At 34.0% G+C, this 15,899-nt stretch overlaps 1 pseudogene; it reads left to right on the forward strand.

Annotated features, from left to right (window-relative positions):
- The first annotated feature begins 6,181 nt into the window (after positions 1 to 6,181).
- LOC149383739 (putative LRR receptor-like serine/threonine-protein kinase At3g47570) lies at positions 6,182 to 15,899 on the forward strand (annotated as a pseudogene).

Below are 15,899 nucleotides of genomic sequence, written 5' to 3' on the forward strand. Positions count from 1 at the left end.
AGACTGATATGACCAAGTCTTAAGTGCCAGAGGTATGTAGATTTCGTTAGATCGGAGGATTCAGAAAGTTTGATCCTCTTTGGCTCCATAATTAGATCGTTATCTATTTCGGTGTCTAAAAGAGAAGGTTGAGTGGGATAGATGTAAAAAAGACCATTCTTCATACATGCATCAGTGACAAAAGGAAGGAACATAATAAACATTATTCAAATTTAAAGTTCGATCTTCAAAAGATAGCGTCACGGATCCCACAGCCTTCGCAGACACCACGCTCTCATCACCCCACTTGAAGCAGAAGTCGCCATCCTCTAAGCTTTTGCTTTTCCTAAAACCAGTCAAGGAGCAGCAAATATGGTTAGTAGCAGCGGAGTCAATAATCCACGATGATACATTATCAGCTACTAAACAGGCTTCAGTAACAAGTACAATACCTTTTGCTTTGGTTTTGAGGTAGGCAGGACAGTTCCTACGCCAGTGACCAGGCTCGTTGCAGTGGTGGCACTTGTCGTTAGACTTGTCCACCTTCGGAGCCTTTGGCGCCTTCTTCTTCGTGTGAACCTTAGGTTGGTTCTTCTTCTCGGCATTGCGAGGTCTCTTCTTAGATCCAGAGGTGGAGGCAGTAGCATGTACTTCTCCTTGAGCCCTCTTTTTCTTAGTGAGTGCCTCAGCGGTTTGAAGTTCCTTCATGAGCTCGGTAACAGTGTACTCCAGCTTGTTCATGGAATAATTCAACTTGAAGGTATCAAAGGTTTCGGGGAGAGTTTCCAAGATCATATCTATTTTAGTCTCCCCATCAATCTCAGATCCAAGAATCTCCATTTCGTTTAGATAGCTAATGATCAGCATCATATGATCTCTAACGGGAGTTCCAACCTTCATACGACAGTTCATGAATTGTCGGACCACTTGTTGCCTAGCTTGACGTCCTTGCCCTCCAAACATCTCATGGAGATTGTAGAGCAATTCGGTGGCAGTTTCATAATCACGATGTTGTTGTTGCAACACATTGTTCATCGATGCCAAAATATAGCACCTCGCAATCTCATCGGATCGAAGCCAGGCCGCCAGGGCGTCTTTCTCCTCTTGCGTCGAATCTTCATTCGTTTGAGGACAGAGGGTGGTGAGAACCCATTTGTGCTTGTCGACAGTAAGGACTATGTCGAGGTTACGTTTCCAGTCGACGTAATTGTCGCCTTCGAGTTTATTCGAGGAAAGAATTGTAGAGAGAGGGTTGAGAGACATATTGCCTATAAAAGTTGAAACAAGTTTATGATTAGTCTTTGGTTTGGGATTTAAGTTTTATTAAGACTTTTGTAAAATCCAAAGGTGTTATAAACCAAACGATAATTTACTCCCTCAAGAGAAGGCCGCAAAAAATCTCCATTTATAAGTAAATGACACATCATTAATGCTAAGCCATGATGTCAATACATCTATTTTGACTAGCCACCTTTTAAATTGGTTTGATCACTCACATCCTTTCGCAGAGCCTCAAGGGAGGATTACTAGGGATTGAGCCTAAGTGTGTAACCAACCACTTAGTCCAAAAGATCAGCTTTGAAAAACAATCCCCCAAGGGGAGGCCTTGTCATCATTGCATCACTCTCGGACGTAGCTCATTGAGCAATGATCGAAGCAATAACGCCTTGGAGTACTCACATTTAAGTGAGGGTCGCAAGAGCGGCTCTTAGTCCCACGTTATTGCATCTTTCATTAGTGTTGGGGATCGTGGGTTACAAACAATGAATATAACCCTCCCACTTAGTTTTTGGAGATGGTTCATCGACTCTTATAAGTTCGGAAACAAATTTCCTAGTTAGAGAGCGACAGAGCGGACAACTAGAAGAGAATCCTAGATCGACATGTTCAGAGCAGTATTAGTGCATAAAGGCACAAGGTACATACTCGATCTTTTCCTATTTTCTATTTCGGGAAAGTGCGTGAGGGAAGTGTGAACTTCTACTCACTCGAACACTTGAAAGTTTGAGATTACACATCTTTTTATTTTTCGGCTTGTCTACAAGGAGACCTCCCACTCAAATTTTCAAGAGCATATAGATTTTGAACATATGTGATATAGATATAGTTTTGAAAACATTTTGAAAATTTATTTGATTTGGATGACAAAATATTTTTCAAGTTTGAAAGTGAAAACGGTTTTTCAAAATTCAAACTAGTTTTGTAAAAATTCAATTTCAATTAAACTTTCAAAAATCAAAACATTTTAATCTTACACATCATGTTTATAATCATATGAAAAACATTTTTGCTCAAGAAAATTTTCTCATTAGAGTTCTATAACTCATGGTAGTGGGGTTTGAAAATCCGGATTTCTAAAAAACTGGAGTTTCAGACAGCCGCGCACCTCGGAGTAAAATCGCCATATCTGGCGGCTCCGATGTCCTTTTGAGCCGAAACTGGTGGAATTGGATAGAGGACAGACAGAGCTTTAATTTGATTCAAGAATCATTAAATTTCGATTTTTGAGCAGAGAGTTATACCACTTTTAATGCGGGTTTACTCCAGCTCAAAGAAAAAGAAATAAATTAAAGCTTGGTCCTATTTAGGTGCGAAAAAGAATCAAGTGTAACAGAACGTTTTAAGATGTTGTTTAAAGCTTTTATTTGTGTTTTATTAGCAGGGTAATAACATAGAATAAAAGAAATAACAACAAGCATAAAACGAATACGGTAAATAAAAGAAACTAGAAAGACAAAGTAACTAGTCACAAAATTTACCGAAATTTCTCAAACCTTTAAAACACGTTTTTCAATATAAAAAATTAAAAACTTTTAGAACTGATTCTAATGTGTTTTAAAAACATCCCAAACTCATAGAAAATCAACATGCTTTTTAATTTAAAGACAAGAGCAATAAATTAAAAAAAAAAATCTAAGATTACAATTCTAACTTGTCACAAAATAAGTAAACTTTCGAAAACGATTTTCAAGCTCATAATTTTAAAAACATGTACATGCTAATCTTTGACCATAGCTCTGATACCATTTGTTGGAATTGATCTAGGGTTTAAGAAAAAGATTAAACGCTTCGGGAAGCGGCGGAATTTTAAAAAATTTATTTTCAAGTAAAAACAGTTTTTACTAACCTAGACAAAGAAGCAAGTACATGTAATTAAAAACCAATATGAGCTAAGAGTTTACTAACCTTTCTTGAAGCTTGAACTTTGAAGAAGCTTTTGGAAAGTTCGCAACGCTCGTCTCCCCTCGCAGCACGTCTCTCTTTCTTTCCTCGGCACCTCGAGCAACCACGAAAGTTTCTATCACTAAATCACTCGAAAAGAAGGAATCAGTGAGTGGGCACTTTTAAACACTACGACTTAAGAACAAGTCTTGAAGTCGCAGAGCTAAACACTAGGTCGAGTGAGGACCTAGGTGCCAAGACAAGAAAAAATCGAAAATAAACTAGAGAGAGAGAGAGAGAGGATTTTCGGCCAACAATGTCTAGAGAGAGAGTCTCTCAATCTCTAACTTATGTTGAATGAATGGAATGAAGGGAATGAGGCCTCTATTTATAGGGGAGGTTTTACCTTCAATAAGGTAGTTTCCTCTTTCATTGAATATCACATATTCATGAGCAAATATTGCTCCCCTTCCCTTAGAGTCACTCGGCCAAATAGGCTTCTAGAAGCCCTTGGATTTGTTTCCTTTTTTGTTCCATTCCTTGCTTGGCCGATTCCCATGTGCATCCATATGCAAATTTGTTTCCTCTTTTTTTCTTTTGGCAAGTATCTTGATACATTTATGCACAAAATATTCTCTTTCTCTTGGGTATTCTGGGCGTCCATCTCTCATCTAGAAGGAGCTTCTAGAAGCTTCTTCATTTGTTCATGACAACATGAGAAAAGCCCATTAAGAATTTTCAATAAAATTCTTACGAAATGAAATTAATTCACAAGGCCCAATAATCAAGTTATGGCCGAGTGACATTAAGTCACCAAATGAACTTGTCAAAAAATTTATTGACATTCATTTCATCCTTTGTCTCAAAAGACAAAAATACCCTTTTGACTACTTTCGCTCTTGTTTTGACTTAGCTTCCAGTTTAACTATTCCTATCGATGTGATTCGTGACAGTGACCTCATGGACCCAAATGAACAAAGCTTGAGCTAAACACTTGGACTTAAAAGTTCACAAACCTTTTCCAAGTTTAGCTTAATGCCAACTGACTCCACTAAAGAGCTGACACTGAAAATCTCTCGGTTCAAATGAATTTATTTTCTACTCAAGAATTCGACCTAATTATGATGAGCGGATCCACTGAATATTATCTATGTTTACCCTTCATGAATGTCATCAGCTAGTCGGGATTTACTAAATTACCATTTTACCCTTCTAGCTGTTATTTCCTCAACTCCTTTGTCGCTTGTGAATAAGTTAGAAACAATGTATTGACGAGGAGCTAACAAGTCACATTGTTTCATCCAAAAGAGTCAGGACTCAATTTGGACACTGGCCAGTTCATTTATTCACACTCCAAGGAACAAAGCATGAGGTGACATACATTGCATTTCAGCAATCTTGTACATGAATTCCATATCTATGAGAACTTCACAAAGTTACTCATGACAGACTCACAACTTAGTACTTCACCAATAGGCCTTGTTCGGAATCACATAGTGAGTCCGAACTTTGACTTTCTCAAATGAGAATACTAAGGTGTGAAATGGCATGTCTCATTTCAGGATTAAGGTAAGCATGATGCAATTCATACATAGTGACTTCGAGACATAAGAGGTTAAATGGTTTGTTCTTATATTGTCTCTAGAAGTGCACTGGTCAATTCAGTACCTTCGGAAGATACCTAGAAGAACTATAGAGTCCCCAACTCTCAATGCCTCATAACCAGACATCATAGATTCTTCTAACAATCATACTGAGGTCAATAGTCCTTTGACCCTAAGATTGTGAATATATCGTTTTAAGCAAATTAACTACGAAGAGTTTGTTCATGCAAATCTACATTTGTCTCTTCGTAAGTTGTTAAGTTTGTTTATGGACTAAAAGACTAAGGTTTTATCATAAAACTTCAAACAAAGAAAGAATGAATGAACGTTTCAACTTTATTAATGAATAGATAGGCAATTACAAGCAAGAGTCTTCATGAGACTTTATTACATCAAATGTACAAAATAAAGACTACAACTCTTCTTGTGGGCACCATTGACAACATAATAATCTCTAACAAAACAACTTAATTAGAAAGATGGAACATGAAAAGTGATGAACAAATCGCTCCATGTACTTCAAGCTTTAAAGTTGATTGTTTTTTCTTCACTTTCTTGCTTGAGAATATCTTCTGTGAAAAAAAAGGAGACCAAATAACATTCTGATTTTTTTTTACGTTTCAAGTTCCTTGTTTGTTTTAAAATATCCTCTCATCACTCCTCTTTATGGGCCTAAAAATGATTAAAAGTCATAATATAAAGCCTACTTCCACCCATATGACACAATGTCATAACCAGGTTTGGTCACAAACAATCATCATCAGATGAGTTAATTATTTTGATGTGTTCAGTATTTGAATCTTTAAATTTATTGGGCCAAGAAACTACAATTTTTTAGGTCTTTATTTTTCTTCAAAGAGGGGAGGCCTTAGGCAATTGCCTAGATTGCCTAAGGGAATGACCGGCCCTGGTTACTATCATAATGATTACTTGGATCGTACGACGAGTCGTTTTTTCTTGTGTACTATCACTGTCGTTTATTTTGTATTGATAGTTACTTGTCGTTATTCATTGACTAGTTTTGTTACTGCAATCTTCAATATTTCTCTATTTTTTTTTTTTGGTCAATAAGTCTCTCGTTTGGGTCAGCAATAAATAATATGGCTGAGGAACGTCCATGCTATTTGTATAAATCATGTGGCTAAGAACGTCCAAATTCTGCAATCGATTCACTGTGCTTCACCTAATAATTGAGCAGCTGAGTCAACTCCGTCACTCAAGTCAGTCCACGGCGACATGGGCACCTAATTCTCTAACTTCTTTTTGGGTCCAGAATAAGAATAAGGTCTTGTTTGATAATATTTAAGAAACAAAGACCATATATAAAATATGTGGGACAACAAATGAAAAATCAACAACCATAATCTCTTTTTTTTCCTAATATATTTTAGGCTCTGAGAAGTCACTGCCCATCCGTCTCGTTTTACGTTTCCAATATGTATATCCACCGTACCCTCGGTTTGAGCCTCTTGATGGTCTTCTTTGCGGTGGTTTCGGGTGCGTCAACGGACAAACTCTCGCTCCTGGATTTCAAGGCTAAAATAGACGAGGACGGTCCGATGGGTCTGCTGCGAGAGTGGAACGAGTCCACACATTTCTGCTCGTGGCCCGGCGTCGCCTGCGGTCATCGCCACCGCGACCGAGTCACGGTACTGAATGTCACGAGCTGGGGGCTAAAGGGCCAGCTGTCCCCGAGCATCGGGAATCTGAGCTTCCTCAGAGTGTTGAGCCTCCACAACAACAGCTTTAGCGGAGAAATCCCGCCAGAGATCGGTCGGCTGTTCAGGCTGAGAATAGTGCACTGTTGGAGGAACAGCTTCAGCGGCGAGATACCTACCAACATATCCGGATGCTTGAGCCTCCAAGCATTGAGGTTCACCTTAAATAATCTCACCGGAAGGATTCCAGCGGAGTTAGGCTCATTGTCGGAGCTTCAGTATCTGAACCTCGGAGGCAACAATCTGATCGGAGAAATCCCGTCTTCGCTCGGGAATCTCTCTCGCCTCGTCTACTTTTATCTGACGAAGAACAGTTTGAGTGGTACCATTCCTGCCAGCATCGGCAGTTTGAAAAACTTGAGGGAATTTGATCTCTCGCTGAACAACTTAGAAGGTAAACTTGCATTTTTATATCTTATTTTTCCAAAATATAAAAAAAGTGCTTTCAACGAGCATTTAGTCCGCATTTTAACCTTATTTAGTTTTATCGTTTTTCTTAATAATATAAACCCATATATTATATTTTTTTAACAAATTGCTTTCGCGGTGACTCAAACACTTCTCCTTATTTAGGATGTTTCCCAACTGAGCTAGTCAAATCTATATTTGGTTTCGAAATTGAATTCATTTTGCTCCTTATTTATAGAAATTGCTCAAACTAGGCCACTTGACATTATTACAATTAAAGAATAGCTAACCTTTGCATAGTTTGTAGTAAGTAGCTATTTTAATTAATTAGACAATTATTATTTTAGTTTATTTACCATTCTACCCTTTTTTTTCCTTTTTTTAAAAAAAAAATTGTTTGCACGTTGATTTTTTTTTTTCATTGATGATTTTATTTGTGTTTGACTTTCTTCGTTTGTAGGCTCTTACGTTTTAATAGTTTTTGTTTATTTTTTTTATTTTCCTTTATTTAAGCCACGTTCAGTTTTTACTTTCCTTTTATATTGCTATTATTCACTAAAAACCATATATATTGATACACAATCAACACTATTTTTAGCTCAATCTATATTTCAAAATCTGAAATAACTTCCTTCTTTTGAACGTTCAAAACAATTTATTTATTCCAAAATCACAAACACGTACAATTTTTGTTTAAAAACCGATTTTCTTGTTCATAGTAATTTTGATTTTGATGATTTTTTATTCGTCTTATTTTTTTGTTAATTTGTATGTTATTTAATTAAAAAACACATTGTGTAGATTAACATTTGTGTATGTTTGTTTAAATATTTAATGACCTAAAAATCAGGAAAGTCAAAAATAAGATTTTTGTTGTAGAATTAGTATAATAATAATTGAGAAAATAACACATATATACCCTGTGTTTTTAGTGAAATGTCGATTTTAACTTTTGCGATTTTAAAAAATATCGAGTTTGTACACTCTGCTTAATTAATATAATGAAATTATACCCTATAATAGATAACAGCGCCGAAATCTTCTTTTTACTAATTTTTCATTTATGATAACTCTGATATAAGAAACCGAACCAAACCCTAAATCAGCAACGTAACCCTCTGGTCGCGTTCTCGACGATTCAGATATTGTTGTTTGTATTTTCGTTTTTGAATAAATTACATATAGTACGCGAATGAATAAGGGTAAAATGATGTTTATATATAAATATTATAGTCAACATCAATGAAAATTCAACCAAAGGATTATTCAGGGCACTATAATCTATTTTAGGGTATTTATGTCATTTAATTAAACAGAATGTACAAACTCGACAATTTTGAAAACCAAATGTTAAACTCGATATTTCACTAAAACAAAATGTATATATGTGTCATTTTCCCATAATAATTCAGAGAATAAGACAAATGAAATAGTTAAGGGAAAATATCAAGAGTATCCCTCGTGTTTAATCAAAATACGAGATTTATCCCTTCGATTTTTAGAAATATCAGACATATCTCTTCAGTTTAATATCAATGACATATACCTCCCCTAAAAACTATTATATTACAAATATCACAATTTTCGTATTTTTTTTACAAAAAATAATTTGAACTCTCCAAAACACCCTTAATAGAATAAATATTTATTTACTATTTTATTTTAAAAAAATCAAAATCTCTCTTTGTAAAAAAAATCCATAACTTTTTATAAGGAAAATTTTTAATTTAATTTTTTTGTATATAGAATAGAAAATAAAAAATTATTTCATTAATGGTATTTTGAAGAGTTCACATTATTTTTTTTTTTAAAATCAAACGAAAAAAGTGATATTTGTAATATAACATTTTTTAAAGAGAGGTATATGTCATTTATATTAAACTGAATGGATATGTCTGATATTTTTAGAAATCGAAGGGAGAAATCTCGCATTTCGATTAAATACGAGGGATACTCTTGATATTTTCCCTTTAAGCCATACTATGGCTGCGTTTGGGATTAAAATGCCCTGTTTTTTTAGGAAAAACTAAACTGCTTATCTGGTGTTTGACAAAACTGGTTTTACAAAAAACTTGAAAAGCGATTTTAGATTTTGTACATGAGATTTAAAAGCTAGGATTCTTAGCTTTTGGAAAAAGTGTTTTTAAGTTTGCTATGCAAATTAACGTAATATCCTCGTACAAAGTGTTTCTAAGTCATCTGTATGATATTTTAAATTCTATCTCCCTTCATAAATTATGAGAATTTTTGTACCATAATACATAACTTTTCTCTCTGCCTCATCTTTTTTTTTCTATCTAAGAATGAAACTTGTTCAAAAAGGATTTGTGCATTTTATTGGAATGTCGTTGACCGTTGGAGTCTAATAGTAGTTTGTCTTGTTACGTTATCTTTTTTCTCTTTGATTTTTTTTAGAAAAAATATTATTCATATATATGCATATAAATAAACATATTAATAATTTTTATTTAATTTTTAAGAACATGTCTATTTTAGACTTTTTACTATAATATATTTGTTTTATCAAACGCTAAATCAACTTTTGTTATCAATAACAACTGTTTTATAAACAGTTTACTATATATTTGTCAGTTTTTTTTTTTAACAGTATTTTTCAAAAACTAAATCTAAAAGCATTTTTTTTAAAACAAAGTTATGCCAAACGGGACCTATATACTATGTTTCTAAACAAACAAACCGTTAAGAATTAATCACAAACAAAATAATAATATAATCCAATACTTAGTTTTTAAACAAACAAACAGCTAATAACTTATCACATACAAAAATTCTGATTTCCACAAGCAAATAATTCATCTAACAATTGCATGGATCAATAAACCATCAAAAATTTATATTTATAATCTTTAACGAAAATACGACAAACCAACAAATAGTTAGTGCTTCAAAAATTTAAAAACAATTACAGTGCAAACACTATAAAAGGCAAACAAAACTAACACACACAAATAACATCATGGATATTATCAATATATATTCATTCAGAAACCTGTATTTATTAAAACCAACTCCTTGTAATTCGGTATATATATAATCTTTAACAAAACTGTGTAGTTGTTTATTATCACGTTTTTTTTTTAAATTTTAAAAGGCGTGTTTGTTATTATTCCTAAATAATTTGGTCAATTCTAATTCCACAATTCTCCCTTCAATGTATAATAAATCATTCTATATTTGTAATCTAAACTCTACACGTTTTATTAGGCAACAAATCGGAAGAATTTTTTTTTTTTTCAAAAATATATTGAATCGAAATTATAAAGGGTATTTTAGTCATCTTAGCTATACTTACTTGGTTTATTGGCTACTTTTTTAAACATAAAGGTTATTTTGTTTCATTGCCCTCACGTGGTTATTCGTTGAGCAAATTTTGAATTAGGTTTGTTTCATTTTAAACCTTTTTTTTTTTTTTTTTTTTTTTCGCTTTGCTTTGTGAGGTTTACGAAGATGTTAAAAAAAAAAATTAACATTTTTTCAGATCACACTTTTTTAATAATAAAAAATGTTGTTCATCTTATAAACAGTTATAAGGTGTTTCTCAAATTGTACCGTTACAAACGTTAGCTATTTAATCGATTTTAGTGTTAATTCGTGTTAGGATGTTATACTATTTTATTTTATTTTTGGCTTTTTTGTTTATTTAAGTTTATTCGGATATATATAAGGCACTCTAAATTTTTAGCCAAAGGAAGCTAGTATATTTGAAATTAGCCATTGTTTGAGATTTTTTTGGGATATAACCAAACGTTCAAAATATTTTAACGCCATCCCTATTTTACCCCTCAACCAATCAGCTTTAATGGTCCTGTTTATTAACTGTAATTAAAAAATATTAATGACGTGTGTTAATTATCCCGTAAATCAATAAACAGCCCCCTATTCACGCAAGGATGAATTAATCCAAACGCATAACTTTCCAAATAAATAATAATAAATAAATAAAATCTGAAAAACGAATTTGATGTTCAAGGGCCATTGCAAGTTATAGGCAACTCAAAATGCAATAAGATGGAAATGTTTGTATAAAATAGGAAATAAGTAGGGGTGTACAAAAATTGACCGAAAATTGGTTAAACCGATAACCGAACCGATCCGGAACCGAAATTCGGTGCCACGCCATCAAACCAAAAATTCGGTTCGGTTAACCAAAATCGAATTTAAGAATCGGTTCGGTTATCGGTTTTGAAAATCCGAAAATTCGGTTATCGGTTATTTAACCGATTTTTTTAGGGTATTGTAGCGAAGTAGCCAAAATGAAACTATGAAATTTGTTTTTAGCCTATGTTTCACAACTTTTAGGGAAATAGCCAACATGATTATGTGGCAATAATTAAGGTCTTATTTACCCTTATTTATTAATATAATCGTCATTTTCTCTCTCCTATTTTTTTCCTACACTTTTTTTACATAAAAACTTCAAAAAACCATATATATCTCATATGAACTCGAAATTGAGTGATTCCAAATCCGAGATCTTCAAAAATAGATCCATTGTGTTTGATGAAAAATAATGTTTAATACCATAGATGTAGAAAAATCTACCTTAAATATGGAAATAACGGAAATTTTTTGAAATTATAAAAAAATGGAAATGTAAATATGATGTATTAAACATAATTTTTCATCAAACACATTGGGTCTCTTTTTGAAGATCTCGACGCCACGAATTTGTAGGATTTGAAATCACTCAATTTCGAGTTCGTATGAGAAAGATACGAATTTTTGAAGTTTTGATGCAAAAAAAATTATTTGAAAAAAAATAAGAGAGAGAAAGTAACGAATTTATTAATAAATAAGGGCAATTCAGACCTTAATTATTGTCACATAAGCCATTTGGCTATATCCCTAAAAATTGTCAAACATAGGCTAGATCCAAAATCACATGTTTAAAGTGGCCTAGTTAGTTATAAATTTTTTTTTTTTTTTTATCCAGTTTTGAAACCGGATAACCGATTTGAACCGGATAACCGATTTGGATAATTGTAACATCTTTAAATTTGGTCATCCAATTTTGAAATCGGTTAACCGATTTTTTCGGTCAACCGGTTTCAAAATTGGTTAACCAGTTTTAAAACGGTTATATAGCCGGTTAACCGAATTTTCGGTTAACCGATTTTCGGTTTTGGACCAATTCGGTTCGGTCATTGGTCCAAAATTTTCAAAACCGAAAATTCAGTTTCGGTTTTCAAATTGGTCCAAAACCGAACCGAACCGATTTCACCCCTAGAAATAAGTGGAAATAATAATCCCTTGTTAATAAATGGAAAAAATAATACCCTGATTAATATTTGTTAGTAACTATTACCCATGTGTTAAAAACACTTATGGTAATACTTTTTAATTGTATTAACTTTGGTGTTTGAAGATTGTATAAATCATGTGCAGGTATTACTAAAGTTAATTATTTTACTGAGTTTTTTTATAACTGCTCATAATGAAGATTCAAAATTAATAGCGAATAGACTAGGCATATATCGTGACTAACTGCAACCTATAATTTTGGAAAGAATCATAACCAAATAATACAAGATATCCTAAAAATCGGATTTTAATCCCACAAAATCAATCAGCGAATTTTACTTTCAATCAATGATTTTTATTTTAAAATTTGAAATTTTGTACGTGTTAATACTACTTACCATTTAAAACAAACAGGGTTATAATAATAATTTCACTTTGCTAATAAATCTGCCACGTAGCCATTTAGGCTATTTTTCATAAGAAAATGAAACGTTGGCTATTTATAAATTACAACGTTTGATATGACTTAGTTACTTAGATATCTCATACATATATGACCTTGTTTGGTTTAAGATGCATTCTTGTTTCATTTTAGCTATAAATAGAAATATGAGTAAATGATTTCGAAATCTGTTTTATTTATAAACATTTACGTGAATATACATAGATTTTAGGATATTTCGAAGATTTTTATTTTATTTTATTTTATTTTTTATAGTGGTTTAAGAACTGATTTGAAAGTTTAAGGGCATTGTACGGATAACTTCTTCTTCTTCTTTTTTTTTTTTTTTTTTTTTTTTTTTTTTTTTTTTTTTATCCCTAACAGCTTCATATATGTTTTCTTTTATAAAAGTACAATGTTCGAATTACTAAACTAATATATCGTTTGTCTGCGGATAAACTAACAATGAAAATTTCAAAATAATATTAAAATGAACATTTAAATTTTTTCCACATTGTTAGATGTCTTCAAAATATATCTATTTTTTAGCTTTATTTTAGTTCATCCCCAAGTTGTTAAGGGTTATTATACACATAATGAATTTAACCAAACTTATTGCTCGTTCATATTTTTGAAAATGTAACAGGTAACATCCCTCTTTCGCTCTACAATGTCTCAACGCTACAGCTTTTCGGTGGTGTGAGTAACAAACTTGAAGGAACTCTTCCCCCTTACTTGGGAAACACTCTTTCAAACCTTCAAAACTTTTATTTCGGCATCAATAACTTTTCTGGAACCATTCCCGCCACAATATCCAATGCCTCAAACCTTATCAGCTTTGAAATTGCATTAAACAATTTCTTCGGCAAAGTTCCTAGCTTCGATGGTTCCCCAAATCTCTTATCGTTGGCATTAGGCGGCAATAACTTGGGTTACGCTGAGACAGGAGACTTGAACTTTTTATACGACACCATCAACAACACTAGCTTAGAATTCTTGAGTATCAGCAAAAACAATTTTGGAGGAACGATCCCCGAAACTATTGGTAATGCAACGAGAATTCGGTACCTGGAATTCGGAGGAAATCAGATTGCTGGTAATTCTCCGAGTGGGATAGGAGATCTTGAAAGCTTGGAGGTGTTGTCATTGGAAAGTAATCACTTGACAGGTCACATGCCGATCACAATAGGAAGACTGCAGAAGGCAGGAATTATATCTTTAGCTGGCAATAAAATCTCAGGCCACATTCCAACTTCTTTGGGAAACTTGACATGGTTAAGTGAATTACATTTGCAAGATAATAGCATACAAGGAAGTATCCCGAAAAGTCTCGGAGGGTGTAAGAGTTTGCAACATTTAACGCTTCAACGTAATAATCTAACTGGTTCGATACCATCACAACTCGCGAGCTTAACATCTCTCTCCACATGGCTAGATCTTTCAGAAAACCAATTGTCTGGTTCAATTCCCTCTGAGATCGGAATATTGGTACATCTCACAGCTCTAGACTTTTCCGAAAATAAGCTCTCCGGTGAAATTCCAAAAAGTCTTGGTAGTTGTTCAAGCATGGAGTACATTTACATCAACGGAAACTTCCTACGTGGATCAATACCAGAAGATCTGCGTAGTTTAAAAGGAATTCGAGAAATTGACCTTTCTCGTAACAACCTATCCGGTCGAATTCCGGCTTATTTAGCAAAGTTTCAAGGGTTGGAATTTTTGGATCTCTCGTTTAATGAGCTGGAAGGTCAGGTACCAGTACAAGGAGTCTTCAAAAACACGAGTGAGTTCTCTGTTGATGGAAATGCGAGGCTTTGTGGAGGCTTGCCCGAACTGAAATTGCAGACTTGTGTCTCAACTATCCTTCACAAAATCCATAAACAATTTCCGAAGACAATTTTGATTGTCATTATTGTATGTTGTGTTTTTGTGGGACTAAGTGTTGTATTGGCCATTGTAATGCTTGTGTTTTTCAAAAGGAAAATAACAAAGCCCGCATTCGAGCTATCAGTTGTAACTTCGCTGCCTAAAGTTTCCTACGGAGATCTCGTCAAAGCAACTGATAGTTTCTCTTCCTCAAATTTGATCGGCACAGGTAGTTTTGGCTCTGTTTACAAGGGAATCTTAAGTCAAGAGGAAAACAAACTCGTCGCTGTAAAAGTCCTAAACCTTCACGTGTCGCGAGCTTTGAAAAGTTTTGTGGCCGAGTGCGAATCATTGGGCAGCATTAAACACAGGAATCTTGTCAAGCTTCTAACGGTGTGTTCGAGCGTTGACTTTCAAGGGAATGATTTCAAGGCTTTAATCTACGAGTTTATGGAGAACGGGAATCTCGATGAGTGGCTCCATTCAGGACACACGGGGAAGCGTTTGAGTCTGATTCAGAGGATCAAAATCGCCATTGACGTGGCAACTGCTCTAGACTATTTGCATAACCATTGCTTTGAATCAATTGTACACTGCGACATAAAGCCGAGTAACATTCTGTTAGACGGCGATATGGTTGCTTGTGTCAGTGATTTCGGATTGGCAAAACTTCTGAGAAATAGTATTTCCAATCAAAGCAGCTCTGTCGGGGTCATTAGAGGAACCGTCGGCTATGTCCCACCAGGTAATTCTTTTATCAAAGTTTGTTTCAATAACCATTTTTTTATGTGCGTTCAAACTAATGAGAATCCATTTTGAAATCAATAGCCATGGTATAGTAAAAAGAAAATATATTTAATGGCTTTATGGTAGATCAAAAAGTACTTAACTTCAATCTTTACTGAATTCAATTGCAATAAAAAGGAATTGTAGTATTTTTTTCGCTACTGAAATTAAATAAATAAAAAAATGTTTTGTTTTCGCATTTTAATTTAATACAACTAAAAATGACACTTCCAAGAAAAGAGATTGGTATTTTTCACAAATGTGAGATCCTTATTAAACTTTCATTCCGTGCATAACAGAGTATGCCACTGGAAATGAGGTCTCGAAATGGGGGATATATACAGCTTTGGAGTCCTTCTGCTGGAAATGTTTACTGGAAAGAGACCCACTGATGTTTTGTTCAAAGATGAGTTCGACTTGAACAACTTTGCTTCCGCGGAAGTCCCTGATCGCATCACCACGATTTTGGACCCTGTGATCAATCAGGAAGAACAAGATCATGAGGAGATAGTGTTCAAGTCTTCGATGATTTCTGTATTCGAAATAGGAGTCGTGTGTTCCTCCAAACGCCCTGAAGAGCGGAGGAACATCAGCGATGTTGTTTCTGAGTTGCACAAAATACATAACTCACTTGCACGCAGAAAGACACAGAGTCGTGTCTACAACGCATGA

The sequence above is a fragment of the Urtica dioica genome, chromosome 10, assembly GCF_054948205.1.
Source record: "Urtica dioica subsp. dioica isolate 48M chromosome 10, U.dioica_male_clone48M_v1_H2, whole genome shotgun sequence".
In the NCBI taxonomy this organism is placed as follows: domain Eukaryota; kingdom Viridiplantae; phylum Streptophyta; class Magnoliopsida; order Rosales; family Urticaceae; genus Urtica; species Urtica dioica.